Source organism: Meleagris gallopavo, chromosome 1 (genome assembly GCF_905368555.1).
Source record: "Meleagris gallopavo chromosome 1, MGAL_WU_HG_1.1, whole genome shotgun sequence".
Classification (NCBI taxonomy): Eukaryota; Metazoa; Chordata; class Aves; order Galliformes; family Phasianidae; genus Meleagris; species Meleagris gallopavo.
The window spans coordinates 140418291-140443398 of NC_139404.1; the positions used below are offsets into that span (position 1 = coordinate 140418291).

The 25108-nt window shown below is 39.9% G+C and overlaps 1 long non-coding RNA gene across 2 annotated transcripts in view; it reads left to right on the forward strand.

Moving 5' to 3' along the window:
* Window positions 1-25108, forward strand: part of LOC146545646 (uncharacterized) — a 50491-nt gene that overhangs the window by 14883 nt on the left and 10500 nt on the right. Inside the window, exon 5 of one of the 2 annotated variants that reach the window (XR_014880845.1) lies at window positions 12762-18537. This is a non-coding gene — a long non-coding RNA (uncharacterized LOC146545646). The remainder of the gene's footprint in view (window positions 1-12761; window positions 18538-25108) is intronic. The other variant, XR_014880844.1, reaches the window with a different exon arrangement.

Consider the following 25108-nt stretch of genomic DNA (forward strand, 5'->3'; position numbering starts at 1 on the left):
ATCTCTCAGCCTTGTGTGCAGTGAAGTCTGCTCTGTTACCAGGTCAAGACTTTCTCCTTTTCTTCTAGCAGGAAAAATATCTATAATCTCAGCACTTCCTGTAGTATTTCTCAGTCCTTCAGACCAGGCCCATTGAAGCCCTACCAGTAATGAAGTGATTCACCACCCAGGGCAAGTTTCCATCTGTGAAAAATGTCTAAAGGCCTGAATGAATTTTTTAAGCACTGCTGGATGTTTAAAATATCCAGAGATCTTCATGTGGAGTACTGAAACCTGGGCTGTCAGTTGAAGTGTTAGGCACCAGCCAGCTGCATTACAGAGGTTGGGTACCATCACCTTCTGCTAGAACTATGCTCAGATCGCAGCCCACTGCCTCATGGCTTTAGGATGATGCACAGGCACATGGCAGCTGTCCAGCTTGCTCCATGCAGGCTTCATCAAGTGTAGTCTGCCAGCAACCTGCAGGTGCATACTGCTTGTCTTTTCTCTGAGAAAAGACGTAAAATGAATTAGTAGTTACAAGTGCACATTTCTTAACCCTGAGATGCCACATACGATTCCTTTCCATTCCATCTGCTGCCTATGTAAAATTCAGTTTCTTGGCTTTAAATATTAAAATTATTATTTTTTAAAATATGAACATTTACATTTTGAAAGTGTTGGCAGTACTCATCACTCACAAGAGCCTAGATATCTTCACATACAAATCAGTAACAGTTGTCCTGATGTTAACAGTACTCAGAGACCTGCTCATCACCTTCACCTTATCTCATAGTTTATTTAAAATAAAACTGTGTCTAATGAATTCAAGGGAAGTTTCTTTTCTTGTTTGATCAACCCTATTATCCCTTCTTCCTTAATTTTACTCAAAGTTACAGAGAGTCAAGAGGACAAAAAAAAAAAAAAAAAAAAAAAAGGCTGGAAAATAGCAACGAGATGCACACTAAAATAGATTTGTAGGTACTCATCTGGGTACATAAAGTTAGTTGTTTTATGTTCATAAACAGCATGGTTTTGAGTGTATTTAGCAAGTCAGAATTCTCGTGGATCATGAAACCTTTGTGCTCACAGTATGGTGCAGTTACATATGCAGGAGTTGCTATCAACCACAATTTCCATAATAGGCTCTAAGTGAGCAAAGAATCCATCCCATGAGAAACTCCATGGCTCTCTTAAGAATAAGGGTAACTTATAGGGCTTACCTGTGTCTCCATGACTCCAAGGAATGACAGAAATCAACTGTTTTTCAGAACTTGCAGATCACCAGGCTTCCAGTCAAAATCAGCTAGGCTGGAAGGATTTCAAAGGAAACAAGTTCATGAAAGAGTGAAGTTTCCAAACATTTATGGCTAAGCAGACTGCTGTAAGAAAGTACTTCTTCCCTGGCCTCAAGTTCTGCTTCTTCAAAATTACCTAGCCTAGTTTAGCAGAACGACTGTGGAGCACTAATTCTGGCATTATACACACTTATAAGTCTTCTGGATTCTTTCCTTCAGTGAGCTGTGTCCCACTGTTGAGCTTTATTTGCATAAATCGGTAGAGTGATGGAAAGTTAAAAAAAAATCCACCAAAAGTTTCATGGAGTTCTCACCCCTCCCAGTCTTGCATGCTTAGATAGATGAGAGATTAGATCCAACTGAAAAGTTTGGCATGTCTAAGCAGGGGCAGAGAGGTTCCCTCTGGGTTTGGAATTCATGAGATGCTCTGTGCATCGCATCAGAGTCAACACGAAAATGATCATACATAAAGAACCCCAGCTTATTCGATCATTGTAGGAAAAGCAACTGGAATAGTACCAGCTAGGAACTAGTAGCTACAAATGTGCTGTAGAGATTCATGTTAAAGAATGTGTAAGTAACAGAGAATTATACCTCTGAGCCATCCCAGTGACTGCTGATTGAGCCCATCTAGTGTGGCCAACTTCTCATGTTGCTGCACATGTCTAGGTAAATTTGAAATTAATCTTTGAAGTCCTTTTCTCCCCGCACAACTCTCCTCTCATCTAAGCCAGCCTAGCACCACTGCCTGCTCAGTGCTGCTGGATCCATTAGCTCTTCTCTAATTCATCTGAATCACAGTTAATAATACCTTGGTACTTACACAGCACTTGTATGTTTAATACACTTTACAAATATTCTCTAATTAACTTTGAAGTGTTTCCTGGCAGCATCATAGAAGGTAGAGATGAGAAATGCTTAGAGATAGAAAAATGCTCTACTCATCACAGTTTCCAAAATACTCAAAGACAGGAGCATTAGCTGCTTTGCCCAGAGATTTTTGGAAAAAAAGATTACCAATATCTGTTAACACTCTACCTTCTTTCACTCTCTACCCCCATCTTCCAAAATTCTCCTCAGGATTTCACAAAATGTCAGCTAATTAGAGATCGGTATATATCTAGACCAGCCTCTGTAATTCCTCTTCCTCCTTCTGGCTGATGGAGTGTCATCTCTGCCGTAATTTGACTGATAGTATTTTGTCTGATTATACAGTGTTAAAGAAAACGACTGGGGGAAAGAGGACGGTGAGCAAAGCGGATGAGATATCTTTAGAAAAGCTGCTTAAAGAAGCCATGGGAACGACTCATTAAGTGAAATTATACATTGCTGATGATAACCAGAACAATCCTAAATCTCTGATGCACTTTGCCTTGAGTAATCTCAATAAATTTAGTATCTCCTTGCATTTAGTTTTTTAAATGAATGCACTGAGTTGGTAGTTAAAATTGTTTGGATTGAAGTTAGCTAAAATCCTTTTTAAAGCTAAGCTAGAAGTCACTCATCTCTTTACATTCACAACTTAGTTTTCACAGGATGGAGTGGATGTTTTTAAAATCCTCCACTGCCCTGTGAAGTCTTTCTCCCTTTTCTGTCTGCCTTACTCCCTTCTCAACCATGTATGCTCCTACTGAGATTTTGGAAACAAATTCAGCTTGCTTATCCAGCACAAAGTTAGTCATATTACTGAATTATATGTTTTTTTTTTTTTTTTTTAAATATATATTTATTTCATCATCATTATTATTATTAATAATAATAATATGGGAAGGGAGCAGAACAGAGAAGTGAACTCTCTCCTTTCTGGTGATGATAAGTTAGCTAGAGCTAAATGAACTATCTAGCTAGATAGTTTAGCTAGAGCTACTTCCTGTGAAACTACAGCTAAGGGATGAACTCTCGAAGCCAAGTGGAGTATGATGATTGCTGAGATGTTCAGTGGGATAATATGGTAGGTGCTGATCAGAAACTCCTGACCCCTCTCATCAACAGGAAAAAGACAATTTTTGTTGCATAGGTGGCATTTCCTGTGGTTCCCTCCAAAACTTGTCTGTGATTGAGTCTCATGCTATTGTTCATTAAAAAATTGTTTAAAATTGCCAAATGAAGTATAACCCTGAGTTCATACTAAATGACAACATGAACTCTGTTGCTTAAGCACGATCTCATGTCCTTTTGGTTGTGAGTATGTCTAGTGTCTAAATTTGACCCAGTACATGACCAAGATTCTAGACATGAGGTTTTGAGGAAGTTTGGGGCAAGATAAAGGAGCAGGCCTTAGCATTATTCCTATGCTCCTGGACATCAGTAAAACAGTTGTAGTCTATATCAGCAAACTGTCACTCCAGGTATGTGACATAAGGAAAGCCAAATCTTACACTTGGAACAGCTTTAAATGATTAAGCACTTACATACTATTAATGGGTCCATCTAGAAGATGTTATTATTATGGGCAAGGACAGATGAATAACAAGTGGTTCTCCAGGGGTCGGTGCTGGGGCCTGTCCTGTTAAGTATCTTTATCGATGACCTGGATGAGAGCACTCGTGAACACTCAGTAAGTTTGTAGATGACACCAAGGTGGGAGGAAATGTCAATCTGCCTGGAGGTAGGAAGGCTTACAGAGTGATCTGGACAGGCTGCATAGCTGGGCTGAGGCCAATGGGATGAAATTCAACAAGAATGAGTGCTGGGTCGTGCACTTTGGCCATAACAACCTCAGGCAATGTTGCAGGACTGGGGCAGAGTGCCTGGAAGACTGTGTTGAAGAAACAGACCTGGGGGTGTTGGTCAGCACTTGGCTGAACATAAGCCAGCAGTGTGCCCAGGGGCCAAAAAGAACAATATCATTCTGGCTTGTATCAGAAATGCCGTTACCAGCAGGACTAGGGAAGTGATCATTCGTCTGCACTCAGCAATGGTGGTGCTGCACCTTGAGTACTTTGTTCAGTCTTGGGCCCCTCACTACAAGAAAGACATCAAGGCTCTGGAGTGTGTTCAGAAAAGGGCAACAAAGCTGGTGAGGGGTCTGGAGCACAAGTCTTTTAGGAATGGCTTAGGGAACTGGGATCATTTAGTCTGGAAAAGAGGAGGCTCGGAGGAGACCTTATTTCTATCTACAATGACCTGAAAGGTGGGGTGGGGGTCAGCCTCTTCCCTCACACAATTATTGATAGGACTAGAGGAAATAGCCTCAAGTTGTGCCAGAGGAGATTCAGGTTGAATATTAGGAAAAATTTCCTCTCCAAAAGAGTAGTTAGGCACTGTAAAGGGCTGCCAAGGGAGGTGGTGGAGTCACCGTCTCTGTAAGTGTTCAAGAGATGTTTACATGTTGTTCTGAGAGACATGGTTTAGTGGGAAATATTAGTGATAGGTGGATGATGGGACTAGATCACCTTGGAGGTCTTTTCCAACCTTGGTGATTCTATGATTCTGAATCAAATATATTAGCTATAGTTTTCAAAGTTTTCTAAAAACGAATGTTTTTCCTACCTGAGCTTAGCTGGACAGCTCATTGCCACTCACACTCTAATTAAGGGCTGATAGAGCACATAGCACAACAGCCTAGGTAGCTAGCATCATGATTTAGTGGCTCACAAGACATTCTGAAATCTATTTTATTTTAAGAATATCTTAGAGTAATGCTACCGAATGCTTTAGATTTTATTGGCATTTCTCTCAAGACTTGAGAAAGCTTGCTCTCTTCAAAATAGACCAAACATGAGCTTTGAACTCATACCCAGTCTCTGCTCTTCAGCATGTATAGACTGTTAATCCTGAACTACAGGGAACATAGCATATGTAGCATCTCCGAACCGCATTTAAGAGAATTCATACGTTATACAGTGTGCTTCTGCTGAAGCCAGTAGCAACATAAATGACTGAATGAATAAATTCTCTTTACATCAGTGGAGACCAAATTATCTCACAAATTAACAACAAATACCTTGCTAAATTAAATCTTGTTTTCTTCAAATAGCCACAAGGAGTTAGAACACAGAGCAGCAAGCTAATTGCATAGAAACAAAGACATCTTAGGCAAATGCGAGTTATAACAAGCAGAGTATTGTTTAACATCCTGATACTCAGATAGGAATTTATGAATACTATTCAGACTTTATATAAGCATTTTTTTTCTCTGTAAAGGAAATTAAAGGCAAGATTCAGGCCAAAACAATGCTTCAAGTCAAAATTATTGTATTATTAAAATTTAAAATAGGATTTTATAATGAAAGATGATTGTATCTTTCTCTGTAAGTACCAGCTTCCTTTCAGTAAGATACAACCTACTTCTCCCAATGCTACAGTGCCTGTAGCTTTTTTCTCTCTTCCCTTATGTATACACATATACATGCATATGTGTATAAATGAATTCCTGATCATAGAGAGAAACAGTCTCACACACCACTTCCACACATCCTCTTGGGCTTTTTTAACTAATGGAGCACTCTAGCATCTGTAGGCTGTGATGAAATATTCAACACCTTAGAGAGGTTATGCAAGCCTTTTTTATATGTAATTAAACTACAGTGGTTTAGCTGGATTAAAAAATTCATAAACACTTCAGTACTTTCGGTTAAGTCTTCTGCTGGTACAATGGAGGCACTCCAAGTAAATCTTCTGTACAAAGTTTTTTGTGATTCTGGGGAGAGTGTTCTTCCTTTCCTGCAGAATAAGTAATGTGAGGAGACTGACATGAAAATTGTAAGTCTTTTGTAGTACTTTTCCTTAGTATGGAGGCAACAGGTTCTGAAACACGTTGTCTGTAAGCAATAATACAACTGATTTGCTATATCCTTTCTCCCCTCCTTTGTTTTTCCCTAGTATGCTTGAGCCCTTGATATTTCTTCACAAGAAGCAGCAGTACTTTATTTCCTACATACATGCTGACTGGCTCCCAGGTTGTTACAGATCTGAACACATTACAGCTGAATTCAACTAGCCCTTTTCTTGGTGGAAACATTAAAGTCCCATTCTTGAACCACCAATTTCCATATGATTTATCACACAATTGTCTTTCATAGACTTCTTTTATTTTTTCAGATTTTGAGGAAACTGGCCAGTGAGTTCAATGGTTGCTGGTGGGCAGGACAGATACCTAGATGTATGGGCAGGTAGGCAGAGCAATCACATAAATTCCTTTTTACCCTCAGAAAGCCAACACAGAAAAGAGAAGGGATACAAAACATCATGTTTCAGGTGAATCTACAGCTATTAACTGAGATGGCATGGCATCTTGTTGTGGATGGGCCATTCTGTGCTGTACAGATGCTTTCTTTGTTCCATCTGTTGCTACAAATAGGATATGGGCTAACTGATTTTATGGAATGATAGGGAAGGGAAGGGAAGGGAAGGGAAGGGAAGGGAAGGGAAGGGAAGGGAAGGGAAGGGAAGGGAAGGGAAGGGAAGGGAAGGGAAGGGAAGGGAAGGGAAGGGAAGGGAAGGGAAGGGAAGGGAAGGGAAGGGAAGGGAAGGGAAGGGAAGGGAAGGGAAGGGAAGGGAAGGGAAGGGAGCACAGGCGACATTGTTCTGGTCAATTGTCCTGTAGGTACTTACTGTTTGCTAGGGGATGGCTGCTCCTGTGGATTGATAGAACACTGAGAAATCATGCCTTTCCTTTCACACGAGAATTCAGCTGGGACCGCAGCTGGTGATTTCCCTGGAGACTATAATATTTAGTATTTAATATAATATTTAAGACATCAACCAGCCTGTCAGATTTGATTGGTATGTCCAAAAATTATTAGACACTGAACAAATGGAGACAAGAGAACACATGTGGATAGGCAAAACAAAAATATCTCTCCTCTTGAATATATACCTAATCAAAGTTTAATTAAAATTTCTAGTGAAAGTCACCTGGATGAGTTTCCTAATTTATACTCCCATGATTTAATCATATCACCATCTGACTGAGAAATCTAAGCGTTATTCTAAGAGTACATAAGCCCCACCATTTCTTTTTACCTAGGAATCAGAAGTCCTCGTGTGCTGGATTTCCAAACTCTGAATGCTATGATAATACTAAGTATACCATGAACTTTATTTCCCCCCTAGTGTTAATGTGTACTATTACAAAGCTATGTGAATGAAAACACTCTGTTTTTATAAACAGTGTTATTCAGTGACCACAGGCAAAAAATCCATAATTCAGAATGAACTTCTGAGTTCAGTTACTAGAAGCTGCTTCACTCTCATCTTTTTCCATTTGTTTCTCACTCTTCAGATACCTTTTAAAATAACTTACTGGTCATTTGAACTCTTGCATAGCATACTTACAAGAAAAGAACTCTGCTCTCCAAGGTGTTGATATGAGAACTTCTTGCAGCACTTTGATAGAAAGGCATGGCCAGGGAGGCAGCATGGTCATCAACTGAGATGGGAGCTGCTGCATGCTTTTCTGTGACAGAGAGCTGCCTGAGCTTTTTCTGCAGCCAAGAGGTGTAGGAAGAACTACACAGGCCTCAAGATTATATTAATACTATACGAGCTTCTTTAGATCTAAGTACCAGATCCAGTGTAGCAGACGTGGCCTGATCCAGGTCCCTGACTCCCCAGTATGTCTTCCACAAGATTCCCATTACAGACATGTGTTTTCTTTAGATCTTCCATTTACAAATAAGCTGGTATGTAGAAATGTGCATGAATCATTTAAAAATATCACCAGAGAATAACACTGAAAGGTAATGTAGCACACTACAGCAACTGGAAGTAAATCCCATTGCAATGAAAACCGCTGTAATGTAGAACTGCAATTACAAGCAAACAAAAGGAAACAAGAAGATTCCTGAATCTTCTGGCTGTATCTCAGAGCCTAATTAGTATAGCTGTGTAGTACATTAATGTAATGTGAAGTACATTAATGAACCTCTGAGTCATCTGTACTCCTCTGTGACTGATACCATGACTCACTATTATCAACTACAGGGGTCAGGTGGTTTGGTGATAAAGATGTTAAATTGCCAACTATCTCCATGTTCTGCCATGAACTTGCATGGGCAGACTGTCATTTCTACACCTCAGTTCTTCATTGGCACCATAACATTTATTTCTCACAGAATGGATCATTCATTGCAATGAGCCTTGAGCCCAGCATAGTCTTCCTGGAAGTCCTGAAGAGCTCAAGAAAAAAAAGACAGTGTTCATGAAGAGGAGTCATAAGACACAGAATGATCTCACAGAATCACAGAATCACAGAATTGTAGGGGTTGGAAGGGACCTCTAGAGATCATCGAGACCAACCCCCCTGCCAAAGCAGGTTCCCTACACCAGGTCGCACAGGTAGGCGTCCAGGCGAGACTTGAATATCTCCAGAGAAGGAGACTCCACAACCTCCCTGGGCAGCCTGTTCCAGTGCTCCGTCACCCTCACCGTGAAGAAGTTCTTATGCACATTCGTGCGAAACTTCCTATGCTGCAGCTTATGTCCGTTTCCCCTTGTCCTGTCTCCACGTACCACTGAAAAGAGAATGGCCTCACCACTATGGCCGCCACACCTCAGATATTTATAGACCTGGATCAGGTCCCCTCTCAGTCTTCTTTTCTCAAGGCTAAACAGACCCAGTTCACTTAGCCTTTCTTCATAGGGGAGATGCTCCAGGCCCTTCACCATCTTTGTGGCCCTCCGCTGGACTCCTTCCAAGAGATCCCTGTCTTTTTTGTACTGGGGAGCCCAGAACTGGACACAGTACTCCAGATGAGGCCTTACCAGGGCAGAGTAGAGGGGGAGGATCACCTCCCTCGACCTGCTGGACACGCTCTTCTTAATGCACACCAGAATGCCATTGGCCTTTTTGGCCACGAGGGCACACTGCTGGCTCATGGCCAACCTGTCATCCACCAGGACGCCCAGGTCCCTCTCTGCAGAGCTCCTCTCCAGCAGCTCATCCCCCAGCCTGTATTGGTGCATGCAATTATTCCTCCCTAGGTGTAAGACCCTACACTTGCTTTTGTTGAACCTCATCCGGTTTCTTACTGCCCAGCTCTCCAGCCTGTCCAGGTCTCGCTGAATGGCAGCACAGCCTTCAGGCGTGTCAGCCAATCCTCCCAACTTCGTATCATCAGCAAACTTGCTGAGGGTGGCCACTGTCCCCTCATCAAGGTCACTGATGAAGATGTTGAACAAGACCGGACCCAGCACAGACCCCTGGGGGACACCACTGGTTACAGGTCTCCAGCCAGACTCTGCACCACCAATAACGACCCTCTGCACTCTGCCAGTCAACCAGTTCTCAACCCACCTCACTGTCCACTCGTCTATTCCACACTTCCTCAGCTTTGTTATAAGGATGTCGTGGGAGACAGTATCAAAGGCCTTTCTAAAATCAAGGTAGACTACATCTACCGCTCTTCCCCCATCCACCCAGCATGTGACAGCATCATAGAAGGCCACCAGGTTGGTCAAGCACGACCTCCCCTTGGTGAACCCATGCTGACTACTCCTGATAACCTCCTTTTCTCCCAGTTGTCTGGAGATGGTATCCAGCACAAGCTGTTCCATCATCTTTCCAGGGACAGAGGTGAGGCTGACAGGCCTGTAATAACCTGGATCTTCCTTCTTGCCCTTTTTGAAGACCGGAGTGACATTGGCTATCCTCCAGTCTTCAGGGACCTCCCCTGTTATCCAAGACCTCTCAAAAATGATAGAGAGTGGTTCAGCAATGACCTCCGCCAGCTCCCTCAGCACACGTGGATGCACCCCATCAGGTCCCATGGACTTGTGGACCTTAGTACTGCCTAAGCGCTCACGCACGTCCTCTTTCCTGACTAAAGGGAAGTCTCCCATTCCCCAGACCCTCTCACTAACCTCCACGGTGTGGGATTCCTGCGGGAGAGCCTTTCCACTGAAAACGGAAGTAAAGAAGGCATTCAGTATCTCTGCCTTCTCAGCATCCCCCGTTACCAGAACCCCCCCTCACTTAGTAAGGGGTCCACATTCTCTCTAGTTTTCCTTTTGCTGTTAACATACTTGAAGAAGCCTTTTTTATTATCCTTTATCACTTTAGCCAGATTCAATTCCAGGCGGGCTTTAGCCTTCCTCATTGCATTCCTGCCGGCCCTGACTACATTCCTATATTCTTCCCAAGTGGTCAGATCCTTTTTCCAAATTTCATGGACCTTCTTCTTTCTTTTGAGCTTGCGCATGAGCTCCTTGCTCATCCACACAGGTCTCCTGCCACCTTTTCCCGATTTCTTGCTCACAGGGACGCACCGATCCTGAGCTTGGAAGAAGAGCTGTTTAAATACTGACCAGCTCTCAGAGGCCCCCTTACCTTCTAACACCCGAGCCCACGGGATAGCTCCAAGTGGTCCCGGAAGAGATCGAAGTTGGCTCTCCTAAAGTCCAGGGTAGCAATCCTACTTATTGCTTTGCTTCTTCCACTCAAGATCTTGAACTCCACCATCTCATGATCACTACAACCCAAACTGCCCCCAACCTTTACTTCCTTAACAAGTCCATCCCTGTTGGTGAGAATAAGGTCCAGTAACACCCCTCCCCGCGTCGGTTCCTCCACCACCTGCACAGAAATTTGTCTTCAACACGCTGCGAGAACCGTCTGGATGGTGCGTGCCTGGCCATGTTGGTCATCCAGCAAATATCTGGATAATTGAAGTCCTCCATAAGCACCAGTGCCTGGGAACGTGACGCTACATCCAGTTGCTTATGGAAGGCCTCATCAGCCTCCTCATCCTGATCAGGGGGCCTGTAGTACACACCCACAACAGTGTCACCCTTACCAGCCTGCCCCTTGATTCTCACCCATAAGCTCTCCACTGCTACATCACTCTCCCCCAAGTGAAGTTCAATACATTCTAGCTGCTCTCTCACATAAAGAGCAACTCCACCACCCCGCCTAGCCAGCCGATCTTTCCTAAAAAGCACATAGCCCTCCATGACAACATTCCAGTCATGCGAGCTGTCCTACCACGTCTCCGTGATTGCAATGAGATCATGACCTCGCGACCGCACACAGAACTCCAGCTTTTCCTGTTTATTTCCCATGCTACGCGCATTAGTATACAGGCACTTAAGAGAAGCAGCATCCCCCCACCCCTCTCCAAGCCTTTGAACTCCACTGTCTCCACCCATCAAGTTCTGTTTGGAGCCTCGAACTGCCCCCTCAGTCCCAGCGGTCCTCATTTTGGCATCTAACTTTCCAAAAATTTCCTAGTGAAGAAATTTTGGAAGTGACCAAGTTGTAGCAGATGGGAAAAGAAGAATTCAGGGAAATAGAGATTGAGGGCTCATGGGGGAAAGATGGACAGAAGGAAAAGGGAAGAAACAATGAGAAGAGCTAAGTTTAAAGGAACAAAGAACAGGCTCAGGTGATGCATGAAAGGAAAATGGAGTTACTATCATATTACATGGAGGGAAACTAATGAAAAAAGTGGATGCAGAAATCTTGGTAAGGAAACATGATGAAGGAATGGAGGAAATATCTATCTAAGATTGTTATGTAAAACAGAAACCCTCTCACAAGTTATTCTGTAAAACCGATATCCATGGGGGCCATCATACTCTCAGTGATCCTGATGACAAAGATACATTTTTGCTACCTTTTTCTTGCAGAGGCACATCAATAATGCATATCTTAATTACATTCAACTACAGAACTTATGTATTAGAATGGTGCTGCTGCTTTGGTGATGAATAGGGAGGTCTGCCAATTTGTCATCTGGTGGGAAAAGCTTAGCTTGCCTGTACAAAGTTACAAGGGCTAGTCTATAAGAGAAGAGTCGAAAATATGTACTAAAAAAAATGAATAGTAGTAGGTCCCTGAAGTGAATACTGTACTGTATTCTAATCTTCTCATTATAGCTCAGCTATATTGTTAGTTGTGACGGAAATATAAGCAGTCCAGAAAGGAACAACAAAGAGACTTATACCACACAGAACACTGTAAAGTCAAAGAGTGGTTGACCTGAAAATTAGAAAAACTAAGAAAATATATCATTTAAGGAAAAAAAAAAAAAGTTTTTTTAGATAAAATCATTTAGAGACTTTGAACAAATTTACCTGATAAATCCAGAATACTAAGAAAAACTGAATCTGTCTTTATAGCATTTGTTTTTAGGTATCATCAAGAATTCTGACCATACACCACTTACTGTACTCTACTGCTAACATACTTTTCATGATACAGGGATGGCAAGATTGTCTCCCTGAAAAGCTGTCAGTCAAAATCCTGTGCAGTCTACTGTATCACAAAATCCAAATATAACAAACTTTTCTGTCGGTTTCAGGTTTTGACTACAGCTGAATCTCCTATCAGTTTAGATAGCACAAAATTTCCTTGTTTTTAAACAAAATTTGGGTAGAAATGTTGGGTTTTCACTTCTTTTAATTGTAAAATACAAGGTTGAAGCTTCTTCAACTGTAAGTACTGCAAATGGAGAGGAGTAACTGATTGCATGTTGACTTCAGAAACAACCTTGCATGACAGGAATCAAAATTGCTTAGTGTCATTTTCTTGCTTGACTCTAGACAAAGACACATCCTTTGGAGAGAGTATGGAGCATCTTTTCAGAGGAACTGATCTGTAAGTATGGAAAAAAATTCAGATACCTTAGCATTGCATCAAAATTCAAAATAACTTCAATGCTACCAGATTTAACTTCAGGGAAGAAAGACTTTAAAGGTGAAATACCAAGTGTTTAGGCTGTATATAAGTAAGTATATACATGTATGTATGTGTTAGTATATGTATAAGTATATATGTGTAAGTATATAAGTATTACTTATACTATAAGTGTATGGGCTATATACGTGATCTCTTGCAAGAGAATTCCCAAGAGCAACCTCAGCACATGAAAACATGTGCAGCCTGTTTTGGCCTTGAGGATATTTCATGGGGAGGAAGGGTGTTTGCTTTCGTACATTTGTGTATCTGGTCTCTGGGACTCCCTCAGGCACTCTGAACAACTTCACATCATGATGTTTACAAAGTCCACAGGCTGTCCCCACACCCCTGTGCATGGACAGTCGCCATTTGATATTATAAGACTCCCTCCTCCTAACCTCTAAATCTTGGCAGTCCCCAATGCATCCAGATCTCTGCCAGAGGGCAGAGACTCCTCTAATACAACAGACCAGCTTCCACATATGTCTTAACCCCTGCATACTCAAAGTCCTTAGGAGAGAGTCATACTGACAGTCTCTTAGGTACTTCATGTGGGGTCAGAGGAATCCCATGGCAGATTGACACAACAAAACAGGGCACCTACTTATTGACTACCAAAGGTTTTCCCTCTACCCTTCTAGGATGTCTTCAAAGACCCCTTACTCACAGTTAAGTGAAACCTTTACAGGAATTAGTCATGTTGGAGCTATCTCTGAGAGCCTATGCCAAATTCCTTTTCCTCTTAGGCACACACTGAGTAGTTGTCCCTAGGAGATTTTTGTGTGCAGAGAGGAGTTTGGAGAGGGGACTACCTTTGACTGTTGAGTTTCAGACATTTTGTTGGGGCACAGCTGCCGGGCTCCTAACACATACTATATTCTCACCTTTATTTACATTGTCTCGGAAAGATATTCTAAGCATCACCCAAAGTCAGTATGGAAATACTGCTGAAAACAGAGCCAAATTTATTAGCTGTGCAATTTCTACCACTAAAATGTCCCACATGAGCAGAAGAAGCAGAAGAAACAATATGAGACACTATAAACTGTAGGCTCTATTTCATGGGTCAAAACCTTTGACACAAGGTTTTGCTGAGGATGCAATAAATCCAGTGGAAGTTTCTATCTGAAGCTATCCTTGTAAAGGAAACTTCCAGCGCTGAGGAGATCTTAAGATAGCTGTTTTATGTCAGTCCTGTTAGTCTCTTTGCCAGAGATCTGACTGTCTAGCACTTAGGTTTACTCTAAATCAGTCCTCAGGTAGTCTGAAAATCATGACTGTTTTCTATTCATTCCCAGGCTGTAAGGACCACTGATAAGACTCAAGTGAGGCATTGTTTTCTCTATCAAAATGTGGTAATTCTTATTTCACTTCCATTCTAATCTTTCCACACTCATCCATGTCTGCTTTTGTTTTTGTTTTTGTTTTTTAATTCCTCAGTCTCTGCTTTCTACAAGCCTGAGCTCAGAGCCTTTCAAGCATTTATCTTCATGTGAGATTGCACCAGATTGATGTGAGGTGTTATCTCTGAATAATTTTTCACTTTAAGTAATCCATCATATGAAGTCAGACAATAAAAACTTTACGAGTCTTTTTTTTTTTTTTTTTTTTTTGTGGGATGACGACAGTTCTGTTGTGGGCATGGAACAAGCCACAAGGATCATACAAGAAAGACTTCTTGTCCTTTCTTGACATCTATAACCTTGAAGAAAAACACGGGATTGACCATTTGTTCCATACTGAGCTAATAATACCTATCTATGAAGAAAGAGTGATGATTGCTATGAAGACACAGATAAAGTATTTTATTGCTTTTTGTGTCAATATTATACTAGATTCTGTGAGGTGAGAATTTTTAGTCAGAGAGACTGGAAGCAGATGCGTGCAAGTGCAAAGAATTTCTGGGGGAAAATTCCTGATGATCTTACACTATTTCATGTGGAGTGGAAGTCCACTAGAACTGAAACATTCTAGAATTAATAGGTCTCTTCTGTCCTGTGAGACTCTCCCATGGGAACTTGATGTACAATTAGGACAACAAGAGCAGTTCATGGACAGGTATGTTACTAATTCACTTTTCAAGTGGGCAAGACAAAAAGTATATTTTGTAAAAATTGTTTCATTCTCTGCAGCTCTTATGGTGCAGAAGCTCTCAGTAATATTTTCTCTGTCATTCAAATTTAAGACAAATATCTTAACTAAAATATTATCTCAATGTAACTTAAACATAAAACCAAGGAAGATTAATAACCATCTCCTGACATTAGTTGTTTGATTTTAAAAATAAATCTTAGTTGTAGAAATTAAAGCTATAACAAAAAATACAATCTCAAATAGGACTCTCTGCACATGAGAACATCTTGTACAACTGCCTTGTTAACAATAGCCTTCAAATTTAAAAAGGATAAATTTTTCTGCTCTCAATAGCAATCCAACATGAAGACGTTGCTTCTATCTACTGGGCAATGACTCAGAGCATCATTGTTGTCTTGGAAGGCTGAAAGCAGAGTTATAGTTTAGGATAGGTTAAGAGTTATAGGGAGAAATGTTCCTTAATGGCTCACAGGAAAATTGTGGAGTAGGGAGGAAAGTTTGGAAAAAAACAAAGTGGATGATTTGCTCAATGGAGGCTTGCTCTTTGTATCCTTCTGTAGTCAACTTACAGAGAAAAATAGTCCTGCCATGCCAGCTGAGAGAAGGAACCTGCCATCACATATTCTGATTGCCCTCACCTCTGGCACTTTAAGCTATGTGAAATCCTCAAAATACAGATAAAACGGAAAGAGAGAAAAAAAGTAGAAAAATGGACAGAGAATAACAGAAGCAGAGTGTGAGGGTAGATGGGCACTCATATGAGAAGTACAACAGTTATGCAACAACTTAGCATGGGTTCTCTCAACAGAAAAGACCAGACTTAATCCTTTATATAGAGAATTTCGCTGATTATACAAAACTGTGAAGAATGGCTGACACACGAGAAGGCTGTGCTGCTATTCAGCGAGGCTTGGACAGGTAGTGATGAAGTTTAACAAAAGCAAGTGTAGAGTCCTACACCTGGGGAGGAATAACCAAATGCATCAGTACAGGTTAGGGACTGACCTGCTAGAGAGGAGCTCTGCAGAGAAAACCAGGGTGTCCTGGTGGACAACAGGTTGAGCATGAGTCAGCAGTGCACCCATGTGGCCAAGAAAGCCAATGGCATCCCGGGAAGTATTAAAAAGAAGGTGGCCTGCAGGTCAAGGGAGATTCTCCTTCCCTTCTACTCTGTTCTGGTGAGGCTGCATCTAGAATACTGTGTCCAGCTCTGGGCTCCCCAGTTTGAAAAAGGGAACTACTGGAAAGACTCCAGTGAAAAGACACACAGATGATGAAGGGCCTGAAGCATCTCCCATATGAGGAAAGGCTGAGAGACCTAGAGCTGTTCAGCTTGGAGAAGACTGAGAGGGTATCTTATCAATGCTTATAAATATATAATGGGCAGGAATTAAGTGGGTGAGGCCAAGCTCTTTTCAGGGATACCCAATGACAGAACATGGAGCAATAGGCACAATCTGGAATGTAGGAAGTTCCATATGAATGTAAAGAAAAACTTCTTTACTTTCAAGGTGACAAAGCACTGGAGCAAGCTGCCCAGAGGGGTGGTGGAGTCTCCTTCTCTGGAGATATTCAGAATCAAATTGGATGCTATCCTTTGCATCCTACTCTAGGAAACATGTTTTAGCACTGGGTTGGACTAGATGATCTCTAGATGTCTTTCCAACCCCTATGATTGTGCGATTGTGTGATTCTGTGATATTGCAAGGAATAGAGAACAAACTGAAGATCTTGAAAATCAGGTCCCTTGTAATTTAGAGCAGAAATGAATTAATGTTACAAGCTGAACAAATGTAGGAAAGAAATGTTCCATAAGAGCAGCTGGAAGAAGAGTAGGATTCTGTAACTTCGTAAAAAGTAAAAAAAAAAAGATTTTGCCACTGTAGATGTAAAGGAGAAGTTGAGTTTAGAAGGATGTATTAGAAAAGTAAAGCCTCCCAAGAGAAGTTTCAGAAGGGTCAGAGAACTATACAGCTGGAAATTTGAATTACTGAAAGTACATCTGAAATGTCAATGACAATAACATAAAAGAAGGATAGGAGGAAAGAAGATTCAATTCTAGTAGTCTAAAGCTGAGTAAGTACGGGCCTTAAGAGTGATTCCATCTCTGCTTCCAGAGTGTCACAGGACATACAGTATGCCTAATTTAGCCTTTTAACTTGCACTTAAAATTTAGGCTGATAATACCTCTTTCTGAAGGTGCTCAAAAGGACAATCTTCACTCCATCAGCTATACAGGAGAGTCATTCAATTTACAAGGACTGATGAACTAGGAACAGAAAATTGAGGTACAAGTCTGTTTTCTAAGTTAGTTAGCCTGGATCCCATCCAGGGGGGAAAAAAAAAAAAAAAGATATTTAGGCAGAGGTTTAAGAAACTAGAAGTGTATTTACACAAGTTATCATAGTATTTACAGAGAATATGAAGCAAAAGAGGTTACCCAGAAAGTTGAATTCCAGAAAAATAGGAAAAATAAAAATATATGCCAGCAATATGTTGACTGAGGAATGGAAAGACTGAAGAGCAGGAGACAGGACATTGAAAGGAGCAGTGAGTCAGAGAGAACCTGATGGAAAGAGACAGAGACAAGTGCAGAGGAGATGATATTGTACCCCTGTGACTGAGAAGGATGATGATTCCTTCAGAATCAAGTCAAAATTTGACTATAGCAGAGTTTAGGAGAGAATCACAGAATCACAGAATCACATGAAGTGTAGGGGTTGGAATCTCAAATTTTTGTAATGCTCCAGCTATGGCAGTGAATCAAGAAACAGCTTTAACTTGGTATTTCAATTGTGTTAAAGAAAGTTTCAGGTAATATAAACTTAAATCTGGTTCTAAATTGCTCTTGCCTACTTTTTGGTCATTTGCATTTGCCTTGATCGTTACTACTTCCAATGAAACTCAGATGTATATTGGTATCTGGAAATATTTCAGTTTCAGTAGTGTTTGGCCTCAAATTTAATGTTTATTAAAGAAAGCAATATATAGTATTTTATTTGTTTATTTATTTATTTTTAAACCAATTTCAGCTGTGGCATAGTGAAATTAAGTGAGATGTTTTATGTATATGTATATATATTTAAATACTATGAATATAAATGAAAGCTGATAATATACACCTGAAAGTAAAATTTGACTGCAAATCAATAGATAATGTTATCCTTCTAAAAGCATTAAAGAGAACAGTGCTGGGAAAGATTGTAGAGCACATCATCCTGTAAGTTATGCTAACACACATGGAAGACAGAGAGGTGATACAAGAGAACGAGCATGGCTTCACCAAAGGCAAATCTTGTTTGATCTAGTGGCCTTCTGTGACAGTATAACTGCATCAATGGACAAGGGAAAGGACAAGGGAAGAACCACTGATGCAATCTATCTGGACTTCATTAAGGCCTGTGACACAGTACCCCACATATCCTTCTCTCCAAATAGGAAAGATATGGATTTGATGGGCAAACTGTTCTATGGACAAATAACTGGCTGCAGGATCAAGTCCACAGAGTGGTGGTCAATGGTTCCATGTCTGGATGGAGATCACTGGTGAGTGGTGTCCTGCAGTGATCAGTGCTGGCACCAATATTCTTTAATACCTTCATCAATTACACTGACAGTGCACCCTCAGCAAGTTTGCAGATGACACTAAGCTATGCGGACAGGCTCTTTAGCAGGGTCTGTTGTGATAGGACAGGGGGAAATGGTTTCAAACTTAAAGAGGGTATATTTAGGTTGGATATAAGGGAAAAGTCTTTTTTTTACAGTGAGGGTGGTAAGGCACTGGAACAGGTTGCTCAGAGACGTGGTAAAAGTCCTGTTCCTGGAGACATCCAAGGCCATGGACCAGGCTATGAACAACCTTATGTACTCATGGATGTCCCTGTTCATTGCAGAGGATGATTCATGATTCTATGATTCTGTGAACTTCTGTAAAAATTGCTGCCCAGACAAATCAAAATCATAAAACACAGTGACATAATAAAAAACACTCTGTTGGATTTGTAATGCACCAGAGGTGATTACTGTGAATGTACAGTTTGGTTAAAATATGTTTAGAAACTCAGTGGAACATGTTTTCAAGGCACAGTCATTCACTATTCACCACTGTTATGATGAGCTGCAAATTAGCAGTGCATAATTACCTCCTGGTCTGATGTAAAAATGGGATATTTTATTTTAAATAGCAGTTCTCACATTGCCTTCTCACCAGGAGAGTATTTCAGGCACGACTGCTTACTTACCATGGTGTTCTATAATATGATCCATATTAAAATTCAAAGTGAAAGAAAGGAGATTTTTTCACATATCTCAGCTATAGAGAATGTGTCTTGCTATTGATTATCTGAGTCTAAAATCTTGACCTCCACTGAGATGCCAGCATAAAAAATTACACATACTATCTTTGAAATTGTGTTTTACTAGTGGAAACCTTTTAGTTTCCAACTTGAAGAAAATATATGAGATGAACATGTCTTGAAAATTCTCCTGCCTATTCTACTTTTGCTTGCATTAACATCACTTGGAAATATCTATGTGATACATCAATTTTTAATCAAAAATATTTTAGCAAAATATATTTGTTTGGGAAGCTACTACAAAATGAATTACACTGTTCTTTCATTGTACAGCATAAAAGAGAATGCTTAATAACACCATGCAGCACAAATTGTGCTTACATAGTGATTTTCACAGAGTGTCTTAAGGAAAATTACATGCAAAGAATGCAAAACCACAAATTTACTTCATTTTATGAAAGCTGAAGAGAATAAATAAAATTTATGTATAGATTTATATAAGAAATTGAATTAATGATGAAAACCGCTGTGGGCAGTATGCTCCAGTTGTGGGAAATACTAACACAGTACACTGACACAGTCTATAACTTCCAACAAATGTTAGCATACCATTAAGACAACTGAGAAAAAGAATAGCAGAATTATTACCATAGTGATATTTTGCCACATACGTGAACAAAAGGCTGTGGGTTGCTCTAGGTTAAAATAGAATAAAAGATTAAAAGCAATATAGTTCTTTTCATAACAGGCCTGCAGCCTGAAAAATGTAAGGATGAGAGACAAGATACTAAACCATAGAAATCTGTGTTGATTAACATTTGTTTTAGGGATACTCCTAAGAAACTATAAATTGACTAAGAATTGTAATCCAGAAATGAGTAAAGCATAAGTTGGTGCTTATATATCACATGATTATGCAAAGCTCAATTTTAATCTCAGCAAGCCTTTGAGACAATGATTCACCACAGAGATCTGTATGATACTCTATGGTTTTCTCACTAATTTATATAGAGCCATCATATACATGTAATGTTATCACTAACTGGTAACTGAGCAGCCCACCACCAGTAGTGCACCCATAAAATTTGTAACACTCAGTAGTCAGTAATTCAATCATATTAAATTATGGCCTGGATTGAAAAAGATCTTGAAGATCATCTAATCAAACTATTCCATTGCTCTCCAAATCCCAAGAGTTGCTATTAGAAAAACAAAACAAAACAACAAAAAAAAAAGTGAATAAATGAAACCAAACCAAACCATAACAAAACCCATTTCCATCCACAAAAATGTAGAACCAGAATGAAGGAAAAGAGAATGAAACTTCTTTTCCTTTGATCCTGAGTTGAGACTGGAAGGCTAAAGCACTGGGTGTTATGTGGTGCTGTATCATTCATGTGATGGACAATGCTTTTGCTTCCTTATTGTCTAACAGGCAACACTAAGTTGTTAAGTTAAGGTAGGACAGGATCATATGGAAACCGGACAATTCTTTTTACCAATCCTTAGCTTGGAAATAATTGATATTTCTTTGGAAGGGTGGCTTGCAACAAAATAATAGAATAATAGTGCTTAACGGAGAAATAATTGAAGTTCTACTAATTCCCCCATTCCTTCATGAAATTAGAAAGAAGACCTGCACGTTTCACTATTGACTTATTATATTACTTCGTCAGTTTAAGTACAGCTATATATACAAACAGTAGTATTAACCAAATTGCTGGCAACTAACAGCCAGTTAACCAATGTATTAAATTATTAGAAAACTGGTTACAAATAGCAGAACAAGCAGAATTTTTTAAGCATAGCACTGCTAATTAGCACTTCGGGAGAAGTCAGAGTCTAAGATGACTGCTTCTTGTACATCTTTCCTGATTTACTTGTGGAGACATAAAGCACAGCAGTGACTCTTCAGAAATGTCTTTCATTCTCTGATTGGAGAGTGAGGATTTAATTTTTAGAGATAAACACTGGGAGAGAAAAGTCTAGATATTTGGGGAAATTTCCTCAGATGTGAAAATAAATAATGGGAAAAATATCATTTTTTTAAAAAATTCATTTTGTCTGATATTTGGTTGGTTCACCTGCAATTGGGGATTAAAAAAAAAAACTAAATAGTTTTCTGTTGCATGAAATTTCTTCCAGCCTTCCTCTTTTTCATCACACGCTTAACAAATGTTGTGCTAGTAAGATTTATAAGTTCATTAACATTCAGTTTAATTGTGACTTCATTAAAAATAGCAAGAAAATCTGGAGAAGCGTGGCCAACAGTACCTTAATATAAGTTTGCAGTCACAGTATCAAAATATAGAAGTCCTATGAGCTTAAAGAATTAAATGTAATCAATAGTTCTAAGGCTCAAACTGAAACCTGACTCGATATCATCTACATTCTTTTCTAGATCAGGTCTTTCGTCCTTGGTTAAAAAAAAAAACAACACCCACTCTTAAACAACTGATGGCAGGTCTTAATTAACTCACAGTGGTGTTTTTTACAGTCCTCATTATTTTGTAAAAAGCTTTAAAAATCTAGAAGTTTAACATTAGATTAATAATAACAGCCCTTATTACAATAATTATTAACAGTTTACAGTTGTAATCAAGTTGCTGAAGGCCCTGCTCATTGCAATGAAACCGGAAAAAGCTCAGTTCATTGCATAATTAGCTATCTGCTCTTCAGAACACGAGATAAATATAGTAGAAGATGTCAGTTACTAAATATGGAAGACTTGATGAAACAGCTCATCTCTAACATCAATTCTTCCAAACAAGTGCTACCAAATTCTGTAGAATTTTAGCTTTATCTACATATCAATTCAGAAATAAACAGACTTGAGCCTGTGTGGTTCAGATGAAAACCCTCTGAAGACTAAGCAAGAATGATCAGTAAAATGCTGTCTTACTTTAGGGTGTGAGCACACAGTTGCCAGTGTTTTTGCTGCTGCTTCCAGCTTTCCCAAGCATTGGCTGGATGAAGTCCTTGGCATTTTTATCTGTTTATTTTGGAAAAGAATGAATTCGTAACTCTGGGTTCCCTGTGAACGTGGTATTGCTGGGATCTCTTAGGACACTCGAGCAACTGATATAACTTGGGTCAGTCACCCACCATAAGTTTGGGATAGATCTGAAGAAGAGTTTTGGTGACAGCCAGGAACTATTTACAGCAGTATAAGATACAAAATAGGATGAGAAGAGAAAGACATGCAATGATTTCCGGCTGCAAAATAAATAGCTCAGTGTTTAAGGTGGGAGAAAATCAAAGGTGGGAGAAGCAGAAAGAGAACGCTCCATCTGGCTTGAAGAAATTGGAAGAGATGACAGAAAAGAAGGACTTTTTTTCATTTACCAGATTGTTACTTCTTAAGAATGCAAGTGAAGGGTTTCTCCAGCAGAAGCAGAAGCCAATGGCTTCAAAAGAATCCATGTATAGCATGTTGAGATGGTGAGATGTGATACTCCTTCAGAGCAGTGAAGTTTTTAATTTTGATCAGTCTTCTAGAAAAAGATAAAAATGAGAGATTCTTGACTGAATTAGAGGGAAATCACAAATTCAAATTTTAATTCCTAATGACTGTTTTAAATTAAAAGTTGACCACATACAGTTGATCACAGATCCTTCTTCCTTCTTAATGGTTTTGGCACAGGATGACAGTACAGCTTTCAGCCTCAGTACATAGAGTTGAGAGATGCGACTGAACAATTACACTTCTATTTCTTTGATTGCTTAGGTTTGATTTTTGCCTATTTTGAATTTGGCCTCAGGATACTATCTTCACTATTCTTGGAATGACAATAAAAATTTAAATACTAACTACATAAGAAAGTGAAGAAAATTTTGTGAGTTGCTTGTGCTTCTCTCTCATTCATCTAATAGTGAGGTAATAGTGAAAAGCTCAAATTATGTGGGATTTATTTCATGCAACTTCAGACGCTTAAAACCTTCTGTGCAGAAGTTATCACTCAAGAAGTAGTTTAGGGTATCAAATTGCAATCCCTCCTGGATTTACCTTAGAAAATGAGTGTCCAACCTTTTAGCTTGTCATACTCACCAAAACCTGCACCAGTGAAGGTGATCCACTGAGCTGTTGGAGCAGGTCTAGAGGAGGGCCATGAAGATGATCAGAGGGCTGGAGCACCTCTCCTATGAAGAAAGGCTGATGGAGTTGGGCTTGTTCAGCCTGGAGAAGAGAAGGCTCTGGGCCACTTTGTGGCCTCCCAGTACCTGAAGGGAGCTTATTAACAAGAGAGAGATCAATTTTTAACACAGGTAGATAGTGAAAGGACAAGGGGGAATGGTTTAAAACTAAAAGAGGGAAGATTTATATTAGATATTATAATGAAATTATTTCACTTAGAGGGTGATGAGGTGCTGGAACATGTTGCTCAGAGAATTTGTGGGTGTCTTGTATCTGGAATTGTTCAAGACCAGACTGGATGGAATCCTGAGCAATCTGATTTAACGGGTGGCCATCGTGCCCATAGCAAGGAGTTTAGAACTAAGTGATCTTTGAGATCCCTTCCAACTCAAACCACACTGTAATTCAGTGATTCTATGATTCTATGCTCCTAGACCATCACTAAAAAGAACTGCTTCTTGATGTAAAACTTATCTGCAAATACAGCAAACCTGTGAAGAAGGGATACAATTCACTTCAGTAATGGTGATGTAATGGACAATTATCAGGCTCAAATAAGGGAAACTATTAGGAAGGGTGCAGTGCTCATACTAATCATGTTTTAAGATTTTTATATAGTGCTATCTCCAGTAGGAGATGAGTATAAAAAGTTTATAAAAAGTTGTAGGCACAGCTGACAGTCCCTCCTACAGCTCAATTTGCCTGACACATTCCATTAGAAGACTGTTTTCAGCTATTCAAAATGTTGCCATAGATTAACCAAAGTTCTGGGCTACATTTTTCCTAGGCTGAGAATTTATAATTTCTTTCAAGATTTCAGGTAAAAATGAAAACATTTCTGCTTTTTTTTTTTTTTTTTTTTTTTTTGTGAAGAGCGCTAAATGCTCCGATGCTTTAAAGAAGAACCTTGAAGTTTACAGGTAGGGTCCAGATGCCATAAAGAGCTGCACAAATTTGAACAATGTGGAAAATGACCATATATGCTCAGATTGAAATAGAGACAATACAGTTTGATCCAGTAGAGTAAGGGAGATGATTGTTCCCTTGGAGTCCCCAGTACAAGAAAGAGGTGGAGCTGTTAAAGTGGATCCAGAAGAGGGGCATAAAGAGGGCTGGAGCACCTCTGTTAAGAAGACAGGCTGAGGAAGCTAGGCTTGTTCAAGCTGATAAACAAGATGGAGACTGACATTTCACACAGTTGGACAGTGATGAAACCACTGGCACTGTTGCCACTGCTGAAGTGCACCGCCCACCACCTCACTGTAATCACATCCACTATTTGGTCTCCATAAACATTCAGCAAGAACCAGTGAATGTCAGCTGATTCAATGTTTTCCATGTAGAGAAATTCAATGACACACCTTTGCTTCATATGCAATTCCATGTCAGACATCACTTTGTCAGAATGCCCCTCTGCTGCCATCTCTTGCTGCTAACAAACCTGAATATTGGTGGGAAGGCTCAACCTCTACTGCTATAACACCAACATCCACGTCTGATTTCATGGGTCAACATAATAAAATATTATTTTCTTTCTTTTGGAGCAGCCCTCATATATAATATAGTTAATTTATATGAGTAACAAAACATTTTAAATTTTAATATTCTTTATAAAACCATAAAAAATGCAAGCAACAAAACTGTAAAACTAGTGGGATAGTTGACCTTTATTTTGTGAAACTAATAC